The 21,347-nt window shown below is 44.7% G+C and overlaps 1 protein-coding gene and 1 long non-coding RNA gene across 2 annotated transcripts in view; one reads left to right on the forward strand and one right to left on the reverse strand.

Annotated features, from left to right (window-relative positions):
- Positions 1–21,347, forward strand: part of alk (ALK receptor tyrosine kinase) — a 446,825-nt gene that overhangs the window by 245,116 nt on the left and 180,362 nt on the right. The gene's annotated exons all lie outside the window — the stretch shown is intronic.
- On the reverse strand, positions 266–11,337 carry LOC133488050 (uncharacterized). Its single transcript, XR_009791541.1, has 3 exons — positions 11,307–11,337; positions 5,593–5,676; positions 266–317 (listed from the first exon to the last, which is right to left on the reverse strand). It is a non-coding gene; the product is annotated as an uncharacterized LOC133488050 (long non-coding RNA).

The following is a 21,347-nucleotide window of genomic DNA, read 5'->3' on the forward strand; positions in this document are numbered from 1 at the left end:
TGTCTCTGTTTTTGTCTAAATGACGCTTCACGGCTTTTGCATCTGAACTCTTCAAATGTTCTCTCTGCACAATTCCCGTGTTGATTTCAATTCACCAGTGATGCAAGAGACTGGAAAGCTAATTGTATATTCAAGTTAATTATAAATACAAAAAATGTAACCATAGTTCTAGTTTTAGGATTGTATCTTGACATTGTGAAAATCTCTGACAATGTATCATAGAAGAAAACAGCATGAGAAGAAGGTCAATGTCTTAGTTTCTCCAGGGAATCGCCATCAACACTTTTCACCAAGATCTCTGAAGGAGGGCTGTGAAGCTGCGATGAAAAACAGTACTCATAAACTTGTCTCGAAAATCACACTACAAGAGAACTGTCTGACACAAGGGATGTATTTTAGGAGTCTCTCAAAATCTCTCAAGCCACACAGAAAACAGGGCATGATTGTTAAGTATGTAGACTTCCAAAGTAGAGTGGCTCAGGCATGAACTGAAAGGAGCCTCATTTGAATAAATCACATACACCTCTTCCAAAAGTAGACTTGAGATCTCGGAATGGATTCATTTTCTCCACAGGAAATGTATCCATTTTTAATTTCAGATTGTTGCTTCATTCGTTATGCGTGATACATTATGTGGTTCTTTGATTCAATGTCTTCCTTTTTTTAGTACACTGTTGGAGTAAATTTGAGTAGTTTGGTTTTAATACAGCCGGCACGGTGGACGGCTGGTTAGCACATATGCCTCACAGTTCTGAGGACCGGGGTTCAAATCCTGGCCCCGCCTGTGTGGAGTTTGCATGTTGTCCCCGTGCCTGCGTGGGTTTTCTCCAGGTACTCCGGTTCCTCCCACATCACAAAAACATGCATGGTAGGTTGATTGAGGACTCTAAATTGCCCATAGGGGTGAATGTGAGTGCGACTGGTTTTTTGTTCCTGCGATTGGCTGGCGACCAGTTCAGGGTGTACCCTGCCTCCCGCCCGAAGATAGCTGGGATAGGCTCCAGCAGCCCGCGACCCTAGTGAGGATAAGCGGTAATGAAAATGGATGGATGGATGGTTTTAATACATGGCAGACAGTTTGCTCTTTTTCTTCACACAGCCTCTCCAGTTCATCAACACATCTCTAAACAACTGCCTGTCCTGAACACCAGAATTCCCCAACCTTCTTTGCATCGCGGAGTTAGGAGATGGCATTTTTCTCATGGACCGGCTGTGGTGGTGTATATATACATATAAAAAAATTTCAATATATATATATATATATATATATATATATATATACGCTTGCCTCGTTTCTGCTTCCTCCTTCGCCGTTCGTGGTGCATCCACTGTGGGCACGATGCAGGAGTGGGGGTCGGAGTTGCTCAATGAGAGTAGACTTTTAACTCCGTGAAAGTAGTTCTGCCTGTGTCGCGCAGCAACCTACGACTGTATCTGTATCAGAGTGGACTTGGTGCGTGAGAGTTAACTGTAGCGATAAACCCGTGTTTTAAGTAGGAATCCTGATATCGTGTTGTTTCGTTCGCGAACATTTCGTACAAAACAACAACATAAATATTAAATGCTAGGGGTGCAACAGTACTAACGATGTGCCAAAAATCAGTTTGGTGCGTACCTTGGTTTTAAGGACATAGCTTGGTTCAAATTGGGTACAGTAAGGCTAGATAAATATAGAGGCAGTGGCTGGTGGGCCCCACCTCCGACAGACGGCTGATTTTTGCCCAAATCAACGACTAGGGTTGCCACCCGTCCTGTAAGATACGGAATCGTTCCTTATTTGGCCATGAAATGTTCAATACGGGACACCAAAGGTTGCAGGAGAACCAGCATAGACACATACAGGTAGAGCCCAAAATGAGCGGTCGGACTGTCACTATGGAATCTTTTTAGAATTGATTCTCCTATTCAGGCCCCCATAAAAGTCCCCTAGACAATCGTCTTTACGGGGGGCATTAATGGAGGCTGTGTATCAATGGCACCCCGCCACCCCCTACCCCCTGTTGACAAATGATGTGGTATACACTTCTCTTGTATGCTCCGGGCATCAGCGGAGCTTTGCACGCCACTGCCATGCCCCTAAGATGCCGTGGTGGCGTCCCTTATTTTAATTTCTGAAAGGTGACAACCCTATCAACGACACAACTCTTTAAACAGTTATTTCAAAGACACAATCGTCAGAGACCTCTCTAATGGGGCCCCCTACTTGCAGTCTTGTTGGAACTACGTCTGTAGTGCAGCACAACAAAATGAAATGAATTTATCGATCAGGGCACGCAAAAAGATTCCCAATCATCACAACTTGACTGCACATTGCTACCTCACACTGCGATTGGCTGGCGACCAGTTCAGTGTGTACCCCACTTCTCGCCCGAAGACCGACCGACCCTAGTGAGGATAAGCGGTACGTAAGATGAATGAAGATATTAGCTAACATTAGGTAAACAGCAGACTGGCGAAGAAATTAAGACAAGATAGTATACATCTGTTCGAATTTGTTTACACAGACAGGTATAAACCATTTTTAGCCATGTTGCCAGAAGTTAGTCTTGTGCTGCCGATGATTATTTCTTCTATTAGCTGAACAATGCATTGATGTCAAATGCTAAAATTGATAACAACCTCAATTCTGCTGTCACGTTGGTCTGTCCAATCTGGTACTAATTTGTGTTTGGAATAGAGATATATAGCTCCTTGAATTTTCTGTTATAGGCTAAATGTTTCATTGAACTAAACTAAACATATGATGACATGTATGGCAGGTTGGACACTAAAGAAGGAGAAAAGGATCTATACAGGCTGGCTAGACAGAGGGATAGAGATGGGAAGGATGTGCAGCAGGTTAGGGTGATTAAGGATAGAGATGGAAATATGTTGACTGGTGCCAGCAGTGTGCTAGGTAGATGGAAAGAATACTTCGAGGAGTTGATGAATGAGGAAAATGATAGAGAAGGGAGAGTAGAAGAGGCAAGTGTGGTGGACCAGGAAGTGGCAATGATTAGTAAGGGGGAAGTTAGAAAGGCATTAAAGAGAATGAAAAATGGAAAGGCAGTTGGTCCTGATGACATTCCTGTGGAGGTATGGAAGCATCTAGGAGAGGTGGCTGTGGAGTTTTTGACCAGCTTGTTCAATAGAATTCTAGTGCGTGAGAAGATGCCTGAGGAATGGAGGAAAAGTGTACTGGTGCCCATTTTTAAGAACAAAGGTGATGTGCAGAGCTGTGGCAACTATAGAGGAATAAAGTTGATGAGCCACACAATGAAGTTATGGGAAAGAGTAGTGGAGGCTAGACTCAGGACAGAAGTGAGTATTTGCGAGCAACAGTATGGTTTCATGCCTAGAAAGAGTACCACAGATGCATTATTTGCCTTGAGGATGTTGATGGAAAAGTACAGAGAAGGTCAGAAGGAGCTACATTGTGTCTTTGTAGATCTAGAGAAAGCCTATGACAGAGTACCCAGAGAGGAACTGTGGTACTGCATGCGGAAGTCTGGAGTGGCAGAGAAGTATGTTAGAATAATACAGGACATGTACGAGGGCAGCAGAACAGCGGTGAGGTGTGCTGTCGGTGTGACAGAAGAATTTAAGGTGGACGTGGGACTGCATCAGGGATCAGCCCTGAGCCCCTTCCTTTTTGCAGTGGTGATGGATAGGCTGACAGATGAGGTTAGACTGGAATCCCCGTGGACCATGATGTTTGCAGATGACATTGTGATCTGCAGTGAAAGCAGGGAGCAGCTGGAGGAACAGTTAGAAAGATGGAGGCATGCACTGGAAAGAAGAGGAATGAAGATTAGCCGAAGTAAAACAGAATATATGTGCATGAATGAGAGGGGTGGTGGGGGAAGAATGAGGCTACAGGGAGAAGAGATGGCAAGGGTAGAGGACTTTAAATACTTGGGGTCAACCGTCCAGAGCAATGGTGAGTGTGGTCAGGAAGTGAAGAAACGGGTCCAAGCAGGTTGGAACGGGTGGAGGAAGGTGTCAGGTGTGTTATGTGACAGAAGAGTCTCTGCTAGGATGAAGGGCAAAGTTTATAAAACAGTGGTGAGGCCAGCCATGATGTATGGATTAGAGACAGTGGCACTGAAGAGAAAACAGGAAGCAGAGCTGGAGGTGGCGGAAATGAAGATGTTGAGGTTCGCTCTCGGAGTGACCAGGTTGGATAAAATTAGAAATGAGCTCATCAGAGGGACAGCCAAGGTTCGATGTTTTGGAGACAAAGTTAGAGAGAGCAGACTTCAATGGTTTGGACACGTCCAGAGGAGAGAGAGTGAGTATATTGGTAGAAGGATGATGAGGATGGAGCTGCCAGGCAAGAGAGCTAGAGGAAGACCAAAGAGAAGGTTGATGGATGTCGTGAGGGAAGACATGATGGCAGTTGGTGTTCGAGAGGAGGATGCAGGAGATAGGCTCTCATGGAAAAGGATGACGCGCTGTGGCGACCCCTAACGGGACAAGCCGAAAGGAAAAGAAGACGTTTCATTGAACTAAATATTAATATTAAACTGAAAATGGATGTTGTTCATTTTTTTCATTCATTTTCCTTACTGCTTATCCTCACTAGCGTCGCGGGCGTGCTGGAGCCTATCCCAGCGACTCTGGGCAAGAGGCGGAGTACACCCTGAACTGGTCGGCAGCCAATCGCAGGGCACATATAAACAAGCAAACATTCACATTCACACCTACGGGCAATTTAGAGTCTTCAATCAATCTACCACGCATGTTTTTGGGATGTGGGAGGAAACTAGTACCTGGAAAAAAACCACGCAGGCACGGGAAGAACATGCATACGCCACGCAGGCGATTTCAACAAGATTTGCAACAAAATAATATTCAGTAAATGTCAATATTTTGCAAATGTAATTCATGTGCACCAATAAATAGAAAACGTTTGAAATTGTCATTATTTATAGCCTATGAGGCCACAAATATACTGATCCAGCCCACTTGATATCAAATTGGGAGGAATGTGGCCTCTGAAAGTGGCTCAACTCAACTAAAATGAGTTTGACACCTTTGACCACTGCAGTGACATGCGGTCAGGGTAGGCAAGTGAGGCAGAGCCGCACTGCCCCCTGGTGGTCTTTCCTTTCCACTGCATGTGAATAGTAAAAACAAACTTATGATTACACTAAATTGTTCCATTTTAGTTCTATGGTCTGTGCTTTACATTGATTTTCTTTTTCAATCCAATAATTTCAATGATTTAATCATTAAAATAGCAGAATTTTCATATTTCCTGTTCAAATGCATAGGAAGCTCAGTTACGTGTCACGTTGAGTCATCGCTCTCATAATGCTTCAAGAGACCACGCACACATCCATTCAGGCAGGCTGTGATTCGTCCGTGGCTTCACACAAGAGACATTGGTGTTTCCACATTACATCGCCAATAATATACATTTTATCACAGATGTACGACACTTACTGACGTTTAACAGACTGTCTAATATATTTAATGAAAGTGTGTGACATTTAGTCTTTCTTATCAACCAGAAAAGCCAATAAAAGTGCACAGTGGAGTCTGGTATGTACGGTGCCACAACCAACATGTGCCAATGTCGAGTTGAGTGTTGCTCCAGATGTCACTCACCTGACTGTGACGTAGTCAGTGCCTCACCAATCATGAACCTCACTGCACGTCACTGCAGTGCTGTATGCTGTGCATGTACAGCGGCTGAAATAAATATTTAACACATCACAATTTTTAGGCATGGAAAGTCAAGACAACACCTAAAATCTATCAATAATCAAACAGCAATGCAGCCCCTTGTCAGTGCAAATGAATATCAGCTGGTTCAGAAGAAGAAGAATCACCTTTATTGTCATGAACATGCACATGAAATTTGTTCTCTGCATTTTACCCATCACAGTGAACACACACACTTGTTAGTGGAACACACTGGAGCAGGGGACAGCTAAAGCGCCCGGGGTATCAGTGTCTTGGTCAAGGACACCACAGCCATGAGTCCGGGGGATGTTGGCAGATGGTCAGGTCTGGGTCTTGAACCTAGGTCCCCCCCCCCGGTGGCAGGCGATGATCTTAACCATTGACCCACAGCTGCTCAGCCCTAATTGATAGCCTACAAAAAGGTCTCATTGCCAAGGTGTGAGTCAAGCCCATAATGGGTAAGAGCAGAGAGCTGTCTCAAGACCATCGCAAACTAAATGTTGCAAAATATACAGATGGCATTGGTGAACGTTCCAGTGAGCACGGTTGGGGCCATAATAAGGTAGTGGAAAGCCAATCATACAACCATAAATTTGACTCGATCAGGTGCTCCTTGCAATATTTCTGACAGAAAAGTGCCAAGAATAATCAGAAGAGTTGTCCAAGAGCCAAGGACCACCTGTGGAGAGCTTAAAAAAGACCTGGAATTTGGACTGTTGTCACAAGGAAAACAGTGAGTAATGTATTCCGCCGCAATGGCCTGTATGGGCGCTCACCATGCAAGACCCCATTGCTGAAAAAAAGCATGTCAAAGATCGTTTAAAGTTTGCTGAACAACATTTGGATAAGCCAGTTAAATACTGGGAGAATATGGTCTGGTCGGATGAGACCAAATTTGAACTCTTCGGATGCCATAATGCACACGTTTGGAGGAGAAATGGCACTGCACCTCACCCTAAAAACACCCTAAATACAATAGGTAATTAGGGTGAACGAGGCACAGGTGGTGAAGATGCTCACAGGAGCAGGTGTGTGTGAAACAGGGGGGAAGACAAAACCCGGAACACACACACGACAGTACCCCCTCCTTAACGGCCGGCCCCAGACGGCCCTGGGGCCTCTGGGTGCGCAACGTGGAAGTCCCGAATGAGCGAATCATCCATGATAAACGCAGACGGTACTCATGAACGTTCCTCAGGCCCATAGCCCTCCCAGTCCACCAGATATTGAAACCCCCTCCCCCTCCGACGAGACGACAACAGCCGCTTCACAGAGAAGACAGGGCCCCCATCCACAACCCGGGGGGGAGGAGGGGGCCTGGAAGGCGGGACCAGAGGGGACTCCCGGGCTGGCTTGAGTAGGCTGACGTGAAAAGCAGGGTGGACCCGCATCGACCTTGGGAGCCTCAGCTTCACGGTGACAGGGTTGATGATCTTTGTGATGGGGAAGGGCCCAACAAACCTGGGAGCGAGCTTCTTGGACTCCACCCGGAGTGGAATATGTTTGGTCGAGAGCCAAACTCGCTGACCCACTTTGTAGTTCGGGGCCGGTGTCCTCCGACGGTCAGCAGCGGCTTTGTAGGACCGTCCCTGGCGCAGCAGCATCTGGCGGGCTCGCTCCCAGGTCCTCCTGCAGCGTCTCACCAAGGTTAATGTCGCTGGAACTGTGGACTCTGGGGCTATGGCAGGAAACAGAGATGGTTGGTAACCATGCACAACGTGAAAAGGCGATAGACCAGTGGATGCAGAGGGGAGGGAATTGTGGGAGAATTCAACCCAAACCAGTTTCTGAGACCAGGATCGCAGCTCCTGTGAAGCGAGACATCGGAGCCCAGTCTCCAGGTCCTGGTTCAGCCTCTCGGTTTGACCGTTGGTTTCAGGATGAAACCCAGATGACAGACTGACGGTAGCACCTATGAGATTGCAAAACTCCTTCCAAAATTGTGAAATGAATTGGGGACCCCTATCCGACACCACATTCTTGGGGAAACCATGGAACTTGAAACCCTGATTAATCATCAGCTCGGCAGTGTCTTTAGCTGAGGGGAGTTTTGGAAGTGCAATGAAGTGTGCCATCTTAGAGAACCTGTCAACAACTAAGAATGGTGGTATTGCCTTTAGACGCCGGTAATCCTGTCACAAAGTCTACGGAAATGTCTGACCAAGGACGTTGTGGTATTGGCAGGGGTCGCAACTCCCCAGATGGACGTTGATGAGAAGGCTTGTTAGCAGCACATACCTGGCAAGCATTGACGTAATCGATAACATCCCTCCTAACATTAGGCCACCAAAAGCGCTGTTCGACCACTGATTGCGTCTTGGCAATGCCTGGGTGACATACAGTTCGGTTCGTGTGAGCCCAGTGGATGACTCTTCCCCTTAAGGTCGGAACCACATAAAGCCTGTTTTCAGGGCAATCTTCAGGGCTAGTAGTGTTTTTCAGAGCCCTTTTAACCGCAGTTTCAATGTCCCAAACAAAATCGGAAATGAAACATGACTTGGGGAAAATAGTCTTAGGGTCGGACAAAGAATTCTCTTCGGAGAAAATGCGTGACAAAGCATCTGGCTTACCATTTTTAGAACCAGGTCGGTAGGATAACGTGAAATTAAATCTAGTGAAGAACAGAGGCCATCTAGCCTGCCTCGCATTTAATCTTTTAGCAGTTTTAATATACTCAAGGTTCTTGTGATCTGTCCATACTAAAAACGGAGTCTGTGCCCTCTAGCCAGTGCCTCCACTCCATCAAAGCCACCTTGACTGCCAGCAGTTCACGGTCACCAATGTCATAATTTTTCTCAGCTGGGGTCAGTTTTTTGGAGAGAAAAGCACAAGGATGTAATTTATCATCCTTGAGAGATTTCTGGGAGAGCACTGCTCCTATTCCGGCATCAGACGCATCGACTTCTACCACAAACTGCTGTTTGAGATCTGGCAAAGTAAGGATGGGAGTGGAGGTAAAGCTCGACTTAAGTTTTTGAAAAGCTGCCTGACAAAGCGGGTTCCATACAAAAGGTTTGTGTGGCGAGGTTAGATCATGCAAAGGAGAGGCTATAGAACTGAAATTTCTGATGAATTTTCTGTAGAAGTTTGCGAACCCTAAGAACCTTTGTACATCTTTGCGTGACATGGGAGTAGGCCAATTAATAACTGCATCGACTTTGCAAGGGTCCATTTTGACTTCACCTTGAGCCAGGACGAAACCCAGAAAAGAAACGGACGCCTTGTGGAACTCACATTTCTCAGCCTTGACATAGTTGATTCTGCAGTAACTGCTGCAAAACAGAGCGGACATGAATAATGTGAGTCTCCTCATCCGGGGAGAAGATCAAAATGTCATCCAAATAAACAAAAACATAAACATTCAACATGTCACGCAGGACATCATTGACGAGGTTTTGGAAAACAGCTGGAGCGTTAGTAAGCCCAAAAGGCATTACCAAATATTCATAATGTCCCGTTGGTGTGTTGAATGCTGTTTTCCATTCATCCGCCTCCCTTATCCTGACTAGATGATATGCATTTCTTAAGTCCAGTTTGGTGAAAATCTTGGCTCCCTCCAGGAACTCAAAGGGCGGTGGAGATGAGAGGAAGAGGGTACCGGTTTTTTACCGTGATCTCGTTGAGACCCCGGTAATCGATACAGGGTCGCAGGGTCTTGTCTTTCTTGTCCACAAAGAAAAATCCTGCTCCCGCAGGGGATGAAGATGGGCGAATGATCCCGGCTGCCAGTGATTCTTCCACGTACTCCTTCATGGCCTTGTGTTCCGGCCCTGAAAGAGAGAACAACCTCCCTCGTGGGGGTGTGGTTCCAGGCAGCAAGTCAACAGCACAGTCATAAGGTCTGTGGGGTGGAAGGGATTTGGCCTTGGACTTGGAAAAAACATCTTTAATACACTGGTAACAGGTGGGCACTTGAGATAAATCAGGATCCCCAAATGGGGTCTGTGGAGTGTCCTTAGAAACATAGCCCTGAACATCACATGGCGGCTTGAAACAGTTCCGGGCGCAATTGCTGCCCCATGATATAACCTGCCCAGAGGACCAGTCAATGTGGGGGTTATGTAATTTCAACCATGGGTTCCCTAAGATAAGGTCATGATTCATGGCGTCAAAAACATGAAAACTAATGCGTGAGAATCAGGAAATGTCAATGTGAGTGAGTGATCTTGCCCATAAAACTGCCGTCTGCAGCATAGGTGTTGCGGTGGCGTTTTATTTCAAAGGTTCTAAGGTCCATACGTCTAACGAGGATGGAGTTGAGCAAGTTTGCGTCAGAACCAGAGTCAATTAATACAGGTGTATGAATTTCTTGATCAGGAGAGCATAGTGTCACTCTAGGAAGAACCCATGTAGGGTCTTCCTTAATGAAATTCAGACTCACCTCTCCCGTGCCCTTGCTACCGGCACCGGCAACTTTGATGTGACAGTTGCTCACGGAATGACCCAACTGACCGCAGTAGAAGCACCGCCCTTCCCTCAGCCGGCGTTGACATTCCTCAGGGAAGAGACGGAACCTGCCCAGTTGCATGGGTTCATCCGTGGGGACGCTAGCCAGTGGGTTGAGACCGGAACCAGGGCATCTGCCTTGGTTTGGCTGGTCACCGAGGCTCGTCCTCCAAGTGCACGGTGACGCAGCCCTCCGCCGATCTCCATCCAGCTCGCGATCCAAAAGCCTCTTGTCGATTTTAACGGCGAGAGCGATGAGAGTGTCCAAGTCAGTCGGCAGGTCTAAATGATCCTTGACGGCGGTGGATAGTCCTTGAAAAAAGGCATCGAGTAGTGCTCGATTATTCCAATGACTCTCAGCTGCTAGAATGCGAAACTCAATCGCGTAATCGGACACCCTGCGCTTGCCTTGTTGTAAGGTGACAAGGGACCGAGCTGCCTCATGATCTGGAGTGGAAAATTGAAAAATTTGCTCCATAGTCTTTGCGAAAAAAGCCCATGAATGACATGCGGCGGAATTGCGGCTCCATTCAGCAGTAGCACACGCCTCTGCACGACCAGTCAGGTGGGAAATGACGAAAGCGATTTTTGCCCGCTCGGTGGGGAAGGCAGCTGCCTGCAGCTCAAAGTGGAGTTCGCACTGCGTGATGAACGGCTTAATGTTCCCAGAATTTCCAGAGAACCTCTCTGGTCGAGAGAGCTGTGGGCAGACAGCAGCGGAGGTGGCAGGTGGCTGCATGGTGACTGCTTCACATGGAAATACCGTGGCGGTATTGGGTGTGGTGCCAACTGATTCCTTCTCTTGAATAATTTTCATAAGAAGTTCAAACTGCGAGGCCACCTGTCTCATCATATTGTCCTGATGCCTTGACAGTCCCTCTAGATGAAGGTGGAGGGCAGCAATCTGCTCATCCTGCTTCGAGAGGCGTTGACCCTGCGCTTGAAGGGCTTTGCGCACCGGGTCTGAGTCTGCTGGGTCCATGTTATGGCCAGTTCTTTCTGTCATGAACGGAACACAGGATAGGACCCAAAAATGCACGACTCCAAAACAAATGGACAGTTTCCAAAAAGAGAGGTTTAATTGACGGGCATAGGTCGGTACACAGGCAGGCAATCCAAGAAAGGCAACAGTATCCAAAAACATGAGGAAAAGAGGCAAGGTCGATAATCGGAACAGGGTCAAGTCTTACTGTGAGTCTGTGACGTGGAAACAAGGAATGCTGGAACGCGACGACAAGGTACAACGAACTGGCAACGAGAGGGAATGAGACACGTGGTTAAATACAATAGGTAATTAGGGTGAACGAGGCACAGGTGGTGAAGATGCTCACAGGAGCAGGTGTGTGTGAAACAGGGGGGAAGACAAAACCCGGAACACACACACATGACAGGGCGTGCTGGAGCCTATCCCAGCTATCATCGGGCAACCCTGAACTGGTTGCCAGCCAATCGCAGGGCACATACAAACAAACAACCATTCAAACTCACGTGCACAGCTACGGGCAATTTTGAGTTGTCAATTAACCTACCATGCATGGTTTTGGGATGTGGGAGCAAACCAGAGTGCCCGGAGAAAACCCACGCAGGCACGGGGAGAACATGCAAACTCCACACAGGCGGGGCCGGGGATTCAACCCAGGTACTCAGACCTGTGAGGCAGCCGCTCTAACCAGTCGTCCAAAGTGCCGCACAAAGGCTTTTGTTAAAAATATTAAATAAATACCAGTTGCCGTGTTCAATACCTTTTCCCTGAGTCATTTCACATTATTACACACCACTTAATTTCTCATCATATTTGTTATACTTTCTTTCTATGTATAGATTAGTTAGGTTGTTCCCAACATCTGGTGAAATGTTCATGTCAATAGAGCCTTTGGAAATATATTTAATGAGAAAAATGGTGACGTATTGGCGTTATTTTCTCAGGTTTGCTTACCTTATTTGTTCACAATCAGTCATAAACTTAAAAGGGAATTTATTGATTTACCTTCTCAATTCAACCCACTTCTGTATCATAGCAAAGTACAAAACCACAAATAAATGGAATGTCTTATTAAAAGGGTCAGCCTTATTATCTGATTTGTGTTGAGAATCTTACATTACCTGCTGGATCTTTAAGGAGTGAATGTATTGAAATGTGTTTACTGTTTTGTTGCTCATGCAGGACACCTTAGTCTCTGGTCTTGCTCAGCACATTTTGTTAACATGAAATGTATTGGTCCCCTGGAACAGAAACAAGGATGAAAATTTAATTAGTGTATTTTAACCCTGTGATGAACACATACATCCCTCGACATGCTTGCTGTATCTCCGACACATGATATGACAATACTGTACGTCAACCTTCTCCAGTGTATTCTTGACTTTGGTTGACGTTAATTAGGAACGGGAGGTGTGAATATGAGTGCAAATAGTTGTTTGTTTATATGCGCCCTGCGATTGGCTGGCAACCAGTTCAGGGTGCACCACGGGGTGTGGGTATTGAGTCTTTGGTGGTAAACTTTACCTTATATTACCCTGTTACACCACTGATACTACCTCGGAAGCCTCTAAATTTGCGGGTCGACTTCACTGCCCCATCCCACATCGGCACCTTACAAAACATCCCCTACTCTTATGTAAACCCTTCCTCTTGCGTTCAGTCTACTGCTCTATCCTCCACCATTATGCATCATTTCTGCCAATGATCACAGACATCACCCTGTGTTATCGTTAACCCTTCTTCACCTGTCAGCCCAGGGGCCCATTTCAGTGGAGATGAAAGCATGGCAACTCTTTTGATAGCACAATTTATTACATGGATTCTCCTTGATAACTGGAGGACAAGAGACAAACAAGAGCATGTTGGCAATTTTAGAGCTAAGGAAGATCAGCTGCCTGTACTGAACCCAAAGCTACATATTTTTGTATACATACATGCCACTGCTCCTGGTAGGCAACTGGTTTTATTTGCACTTTCAAATCTAATGTAACTAATGAATAATTTAGACGCAGGGGTGTCAAACTCAATTTCACCATGGGCCAAAACTCAAAGCACACTTTAGGTCGTGGGGATAAACATTTATTGAACACACTAAAAGTAAATGTTTTTTTAAACATAAATATGAATTAAAACAGACAGGAATATTATTCCACAATAGATAAACTTAAAATGTATATAACTTAGCAGCCTGTACTTGGTACAGTCCTCACATGCTCACCTCAGAAATGATGTACTCTTTTCCTTGGCCTTGTTTTAATTGCGATGAGTGCCTTACAGAAAGTATATGTATCGACTGTACCTTGTCTGTACGTCGATCAACATTCATCCAATTGCCTCTGGTGGGCCTTTCATTCTATATTACCACATGATGCCACTCACACTCACTACAGCTGTTTCTTTGTCATTCGTATCTACCTCTGGTTCCAAAGTATTTGATAAGATTGATCCAGAGGTTTTATCGCAGAGAAGAAGATGCTTTGAATCTCAGCAATTAAAGGTTCCATATTTTACCAAACCAACTTTTTCTAGTATTTGGGATGATATATTGTCTCTGTGGTACCTCGGTAAACATGTATGTAACATGTATGAATTAAAATCATCCACGTATTCCTGAGTCCCAGACTTTTTCTGCCGAGAGGCCTGAGATCAGGTCATTTGAATTTCTCAAGCTTACCTACGTCACTGGCGAAGATCTCTACCTACCTCTCCGCTCCCGAGCCAGAACTGTCAGCATAATAAACACGTGTGTACTCACAAGTGGGTCTTCTACATGGAGACAACCATCAGAGGGAAGGGGGCGGTCTTAGCCAAATATGGACAAAGCGATACAAAACTGGGTCAAACAGAAGTAGCTGTCAGAGGGGCATTGTGCACTCATATGACAAAACCAAGGTTGTTTTTTTTTTTTTAAATGAAGTTGACACAGGCACGGTGAACGACTGGTTAGAGCGTCTGCCTCACAGTTCTGAGGACCTGGGTTCAATCCCCAACCTCGTCTGTGTGGAGTTTGCATGTTCTCCCCGTGCCTGTGTGGGTTTTCTCTGGGTACTCCGGTTTCCTCCCACATCCCAAAAACATGCATGGTAGGTTAATTGAAGACTCTAAATTGCCTGTACGGGGGGAATGTGAGTGCGGATGGTTGTTTGTTTCTATGTGCCCTGCGATTGGCTGGCAACCAGTTCAGGGTGTACCCCGCCTCCTGCCCGAAGATAGCTGGGATAGGCTCCAGCACTCCCGCGACCCTTGTGAGGATAAGCGGCTCAGAAAATGGATGGATGGATTGATGGATAAAGTTGACACTTTTTTACTAAGTCCATGTTAGAGTGTCACTCTGTGGAGGTCTAAATAGCCGAAATTTTAGTGTGAAACTTAACAACTGGAACCTACTGACAACGACCACGTTTACTTTCGACACTTTTTATATGGTAAGACAAATAACTTCATGATTTTGTTTTGCAATATATTTTGTTGTTAGATATCAAGTTGTTCTTATTTTTAATTTTTATAATAATAATATATTTGAGGGCGGCATGGTGGCTGACTGGTTAGCACATCTACCTCACAGTTCATTGATGTGTTTTTATTGTGCATGACAAACATCTTGAATCTTTAAAATTGTTCACATTAGGTGCAAATAGCAAAGACAAAAACAGTCTTGACTACACTCCATATGTAAATATAATATACAGTATATTTTACATAAAAGCAAGTTGCATTTAGATTCAATTCATGAAGAATTTATTGTGGCGGCACATCTGCCTCACAGTTCTGAGGTGCCGGGTTCAAATTCGTCCACCCCTGTGTGGAGTTTACATGTTCTCCCTGTGCCTGTGTGGATTTTCTCCGGGTACTCCATTTTCCTCCCACATTCCAAAAACATGTATGGTAGGCTAATTCCATCCATCCATCCATTTTCTGAGCCACTTCTCCTCACTAGGGTCACGGGCGTGCTGGAGCCTATCCCAGCTATCAATGGGCAGGAGGCGGGGTACACCCTGAACTGGTTGCCAGCCAATCGCAGGGCACATACAAACAAACAACCATTCGCACTCACATTCACACCTACGGGCAATTTAGAGTCTCCAATTAATGCATGTTTTTGGGATGTGGGAGGAGTTCCTGGAAAAACCCACCAGAACATGCAAACTCCACACAGGCGGGGCCAGGGATTGAACCCCGCTCCTCAGAACTGTGAGGCTGACACTTTAACCAGTCGTCCACCGTGGTAGGCTAATTGAAGACTCTAAATTGTCTGTAGGTGTGAATGTGAGGGCGAATGGTTGTTTTTGGTATGTGACAAGCAATTGGCAGGCAACTACCTGTAGTTCAGGGTATACCCCGCCTCTCACCCACAGTCAGCTGAGATAAGCGCCTGCACAACCGTGACCCTAATGAGGATAAGCTTTTTGGAAGATCAATGGTTGGAATATATTGTTATGTATGTACAAAACTTAAACAATAAAATCTTACACAACAACAGTCTGGATGCTATAACCTGGACAAAAATTGGGGATACATGTGTTCAAAAAGCTTTGCTGCATATATTTGCTTTCCATTAGCTGGCAACGAACTTGTATACTGTGATAAATTGCCATGAAAACTCGGTGATGACGCGTCTTTATTTTTTTACGTGAATTACTTCTTTGTCCTCCTTTAGTGAGAACAATAATTTACTAACTGTTGCTTGTTACCCGCCATGGAGGCGCTCAGGCGAGGATTAGGGAGTACACCAGGGCGAACTGACGTATTTTTTTTTCTTCTCCTCACAACTTCCGCGCTACTCCGACCTTCCTCCCCGCAACATGTACACATTCACAGCCAACAAATGTGCCTCGTCCTCCAGTGCGAACCAGTCATATACGGAAGGCTTTTATCCCCTCAGAACCTTTCCTCATTCCCCCCTCTTTCACCAGTACACTCCTTTTCAAAGTACACAGTGGCACAGTTGCGGGCTCTGCGGCACAGGTGTAAAAAAAAAATAAAAAAATAAAGAAATTAAAAAACGGCACTGCGTGGGAGCTCCATAACCAGACGTGCATGAGCCATTTTTATACTGAGACAGATGACGTCATCAATAAGCTTTCATCACGATTGGTTGGTTAAGCACAAATCTGGAACGTCGTCCAAATGTATCCCTTATACCGATTATACCGTTTATACCACACACCCCTACCTTCTGTACTTGACATATGTTTTGTAAAGAATGCTGTAGGATCTGTGAAAGCTGCTGCAGTATATCAATCGATGTTACTTGCTTCTTCCTTGCTATATTATTTCCTTCAACAAATTGATTGATGATTTGTTTCGGGGCACGGTGACCGACTGGTTAGAGCGTATGCCTCACAATTCTGAGGACAGGGGTTCAATCCCTGGCCCCACCTGTGTGGAGTTTGCATGTTCTCCCTGTGCTTGCGTGGGTTTTCTCCGGGCACTACGGTTTCTTCCCACATCCCAAAAACATGCATGGTAGGTTAAATGACAACTCTAAATTGCCCGTAGGTGTGACTGTGAGTGCGAATGGTTGTTTGTTTGTATGTGCCCTGCAATTGACTGGCAACCAATTCAGGGTGTACCCCGCCTCCTGCCCAATGATAGCTGGGATAGGCTCCAGTATGCCCGTGACCCTAGTGAGGAGAAGTGGCTCAGAAAATGGATGGATGGATTTGTTTCGGTAGAAATTTTACTCTTTTTATGAAATAAAAATCTCAACAACAAAAATAAACAAAATAAAACCACTGTTGCAGCAACAGACAAACAACATCATTACTCCCAGGGGCAGCTACAAATATAATACCTTATACTGCACTGGTTATGTTCATGGCTCTAATTTACACTACACTGTAACCTTACAGATTTTTTGACAGACTGACCGAACGGGTGGCTTTCCAGCACCATTGGGCTTGTATTCAAGGAAGCACATTGTTTCTAACCAAGCACGACAGTATGCAGAGTTTTCTGCTGTTTGCGGGAGGGCTTTTCACTCGTTTCCCATGGGAATTTGGACTTTTGCTGAAGGAAAATTGTGGGCATAGCATTTATTATAGGCTTCAGAATCAAAAGCATCAAATGAATGGTTAGGACCCAGTGGCGTATTTTTGTATACTATATATATATATATATATATATACACACACACATACATAGTATGTCTACAACTATGGACCAATGTCTACAACTGTGGATCTAGTCGTACTTTCCGCAACCACGTGTCCGCAGCTTTGCTCCATCTGACGACCCTGTTCGGTCAGTCGTGTGCAACCCATTTTTTGTGACTGCGTGACTGAAAGCAAATAAGCACGCCGACCACGCATGCACAGAGCAAAGAACAACTGCAACAACAACAGTGGCGGCGCCAGTGCACGTCTTGGGTGTGCATTCGGTCGCCGTCCGAGGCCACGTTGTAACACTCAAAAAATGCATTTTGCTATATGTGATGGTCTGGGAACAGTCTTCTACTTCCACTCGCTTTTGGGTCATATCACATCCCTCAAACAAAAGCTGAACCAACGTGGGCCTTTTATTTTATGGAGTATTGTGCGCCTGTTGTCTAAAAACATGTTTCTCCAAGTGGAGAATGAATTCTGTCATAGGCTACTGCTGTGGAATAGTTTGAAGTTTGAAAGCAGTTAGATCACTGAAGACACGCGTGATATGTCCTTGAACAGGAAGTGACGTACTATATGCAAATGATCAACACAGTTTTTCTTATTTTTACTTTGTTTTGATTCTCTTTTATCTTTAGCTCACTGTTAGTGGCTGAAGTAAAACAATTTAGACTGAGTAAATTGTATATAAAGATTTGAACGAAAAAAATACATTCAGGTACCTGTGGCACAGCACAACTCATTTTGGGGGGCACAGGAAGTCATTTATGGGGGCATGGCCCGCACATGCCCCCCACATAATACCGACACTGAAGAAGAATAACAAACACTGGATTCCTTCATTCCTTCATCTTGCGCTTGTGTGAGGAGCTCTGCATGTATCCCCATCTTTAAAGAAATACAAAGAGAGTCAGATACCTCAAAACATCCTAAACATTGCAACAACCACAGGAGCTGTTTCTTCTTGCTTTCACATGGCTGGCATTTTAACTATTCATGCACACAGCGTGTTCATCGACAGAGATGCATTGACCAATGTGCATGTGTTGTCGGCCTATGCTTGCTGATGTGAATGCCCAAATGTAGTATTAATGGAATAGTCCTAAGAAATCACCCCAGCTACCCTCCTTTTGTGAGAGCCTGTCTTGCTTTTAGACTCAAAATTGGAAACAAACGCTGCGTTGTGTGGCATATATATTGGGGCTCAAATCCTGTAGTCTGATCTAGGAATAATACAATGTGCAAGCTAACAAATAACGGAAGTTTCATTATTGCTTTAAGCTTGATATTTTTAAGGTTAATGCTTTAAGATGAGTTTTAAATTATTTTAGTGTTTTGGGATCCTAGTTAAAGGTATATTTACTATTTAAACCAGGGGTGTCAAACTCATTTTTGTCACATCACATTGTTCGTACAGTTTGTACACTGAGAGGGCCGTTATGACCATGAAAACAGACACAGTAAATGTTTCATCGCCTAATCAAAATGATGGATAGCTACTTTTCAGATAAGAAGTCAAGGATAATAGTTTGTTCAAACTATTGTTCAAAGTTACTGTAAAAAGGGTTTGGTCACAAACAATAAAAAAATGCTTGCAACATCTCAATGTTATTATGTATAACATATTATGATGCGAAAATTTGGTACGGATAGTAGGAAGAATGATGCAAATTATTCGCTTTCGCCGGCAACATAAAATGATGTGGCAGGCCGGATGTGGCCCACAGGCTGCGAGTTTGACTTGCTTGCTCTTTGGTTTTATTTTATCCACTTGATACTCTTTTCATCTGAGAGGTGTTACTTGCGGATCAAAATATTTTTTGGGTGTTAACAGTATTTGATTTCATATCTTATCAAAATATTAATTGGCCTCTTTTGTGTTAATGTTGCTTACTTGTTCAACTGTAGCATGCATTTTGAGTAACTACTGTATCAATGAATCATGTGTAACTACTGTATTGATGTACTATGTGCTGTGCTAATCTATTATTTGTACTGTTGATTATATGTGGACCCCAGGAAGATTAGCAAACTGCTATGGCACAAGCTAATGGGGATGTCGGTAGCAGCTGCTGTTTGAGACAGTCATTGATATTTTCACCAAAATACTTTGCCTACAACACCAAAAATAGTCAATATCCAAAGTAATTTAGCAAATGATCGGCAGCACTTGCTGAAATTGTGATCATCTAGTGATTTTGAGTTCGGAACTACAACGGTTGCCACCGAACTAATTAATCTAGGTTGCTTTAAACAGCAAACAATCGCAGCGTACGCCCGACCCATCTCATTTTCCGGGTCACACTGAGAGCAAGCACATCGTCAGATTTACTTCAAACTTCACAGAAATTAAGAATAATAATATTAAATCACTTCCATATAGTTTTCCATTGTGTCCAAATCTTATAAATGTGTGATTTTTGACGTTGAAAACACTTTTTGCAGTCAGTTTTGCACTGTAACAACCACGAGGAATATTTTAACTTTGTCAAAACTTTGAATAAACACGACCGTAACGTAGATCAATACAGAGAAAAAAACAAAAACAAACAAAGGACAGACAAAAATTGGCAAAGGAAACTGACTCGTGACATGAGGTAGGGAGTGAGCATGGGATGACAATGCATACAGCTGGGGTTCCTGTTCTCGTTAGTTTAAACGCAAATATGCACTAATCTGTACTTTTAGCAGACTGCAATGTTGGATTTACGTGTGTTGAACACGATTGAGCCAGGCGGGTTGACCTGCCGGGTGTTCGGCCGGCCCGGTCCGCACGGGGAACAGGTGGATGTGGCAGAAAGGAGGAAGGAAAAAAAAGGGAGCACAAAAGGTTCCCAGGCAAGTCAAAAATTTGCCAGCATGTTGTAATGGAATTGTAGGTTAGGTGTTTAAGAAGTTGATCGCAAGAGGGAAGAAGCTGTTGGAATGTCTGCTCGTTTTAGCTTGCATTGATCGGTAGCGCCTACCTGAGGGAAGGAGCTGGAAGAGCTGGTGACCGGGATGTGGAGGGTCCGAGAGGATTTTACACACTCTCGTCTTAGTTCTGGCAGCGTGCAAGTCCTCAAGGGTGGGTAAGGGGGTAATGCAGTTTTGATTGTCCATTGCAGTCGGAGTTTCCGTGACCAAAACGGAAGGTGGACCACCTCTGAATGTAACTTTTCCATTTTAGTATTATTTTGTGCTTTAAACCCAGTGGAATAAAATATTAATTATTGGATTTAAGATAACAAAACCATTGTCCCGCTTTGCATTGTCACCCGCCCATCCTCTTTAATCCCTGTAACGAATGTTTCAAGTGTATGTGATTTTATGTGAACACTAATATTTGCAATGTGGCATTTGTGTTGTGTGGGGTGAAACATTTCGTCCGGTTCAGTTGACATATTTGACATCAGACATTCAAATTTTACAGAAATACAGTCACTAGTGGCATTCATGTAAAGTTCTTAAAATATTATATCACATTAAAATTAAAAGATTGTGATTAGTTAATCCGGATTTGTAGCGTATTTCCGCCACCTCTGGGTGTTGCTAGTGCCCCGTCCATTGTCCCAGTGTGGGGGGGGGGGGGGGTCATCAGGCGGGAGCATGTCCATTACAGACAACACAGCTTCCAAAATTAGCAGTCATGAGTACATATAATACACTGGCTGTGCATAAGTAGCTATGTGGCTCCTTTGAAACTGGTGCCTGTGTAACGGGAGCATGCTAGGCTCTGCAGGTTAGGAAACATCACAATCCAATCCTTAAAGAGAGTACTGGCCATTGAGCCGGCGGCTTAGGCTTTTAGTTCAGCGGTCAGCGTTCTCGTCTCCCAATGCAAGACACAGTGGCTGCTTAAAATCGATCCCCAGTGGGGTGTTCAAAGGCGCAGAAAAGTGTCACTGCTGCTAGTGGAATTACGTGCACGTTTGGCTGATGCCGTTGTGCGTTCAAATTGATCCCACAGGCCGGAAGGAATGCTTTGCAGACTGGAAGTGGCCCGCGGGCCGGGAGCTTGACGTCGGATTTCAACTATTAATATAGGCTACTATAAACATTTGGGGGCAGGGGCATCATTTACTAAGTTTTTCGCTATCTGGGGTAGAGCTGGGTTCCTGATTACTATACTGTGATTTTAATATTCTGTTTAGAAATCGTTTCTC

The sequence above is a fragment of the Phyllopteryx taeniolatus genome, chromosome 13 (assembly GCF_024500385.1).
Source record: "Phyllopteryx taeniolatus isolate TA_2022b chromosome 13, UOR_Ptae_1.2, whole genome shotgun sequence".
NCBI lineage: Eukaryota > Metazoa > Chordata > Actinopteri > Syngnathiformes > Syngnathidae > Phyllopteryx > Phyllopteryx taeniolatus.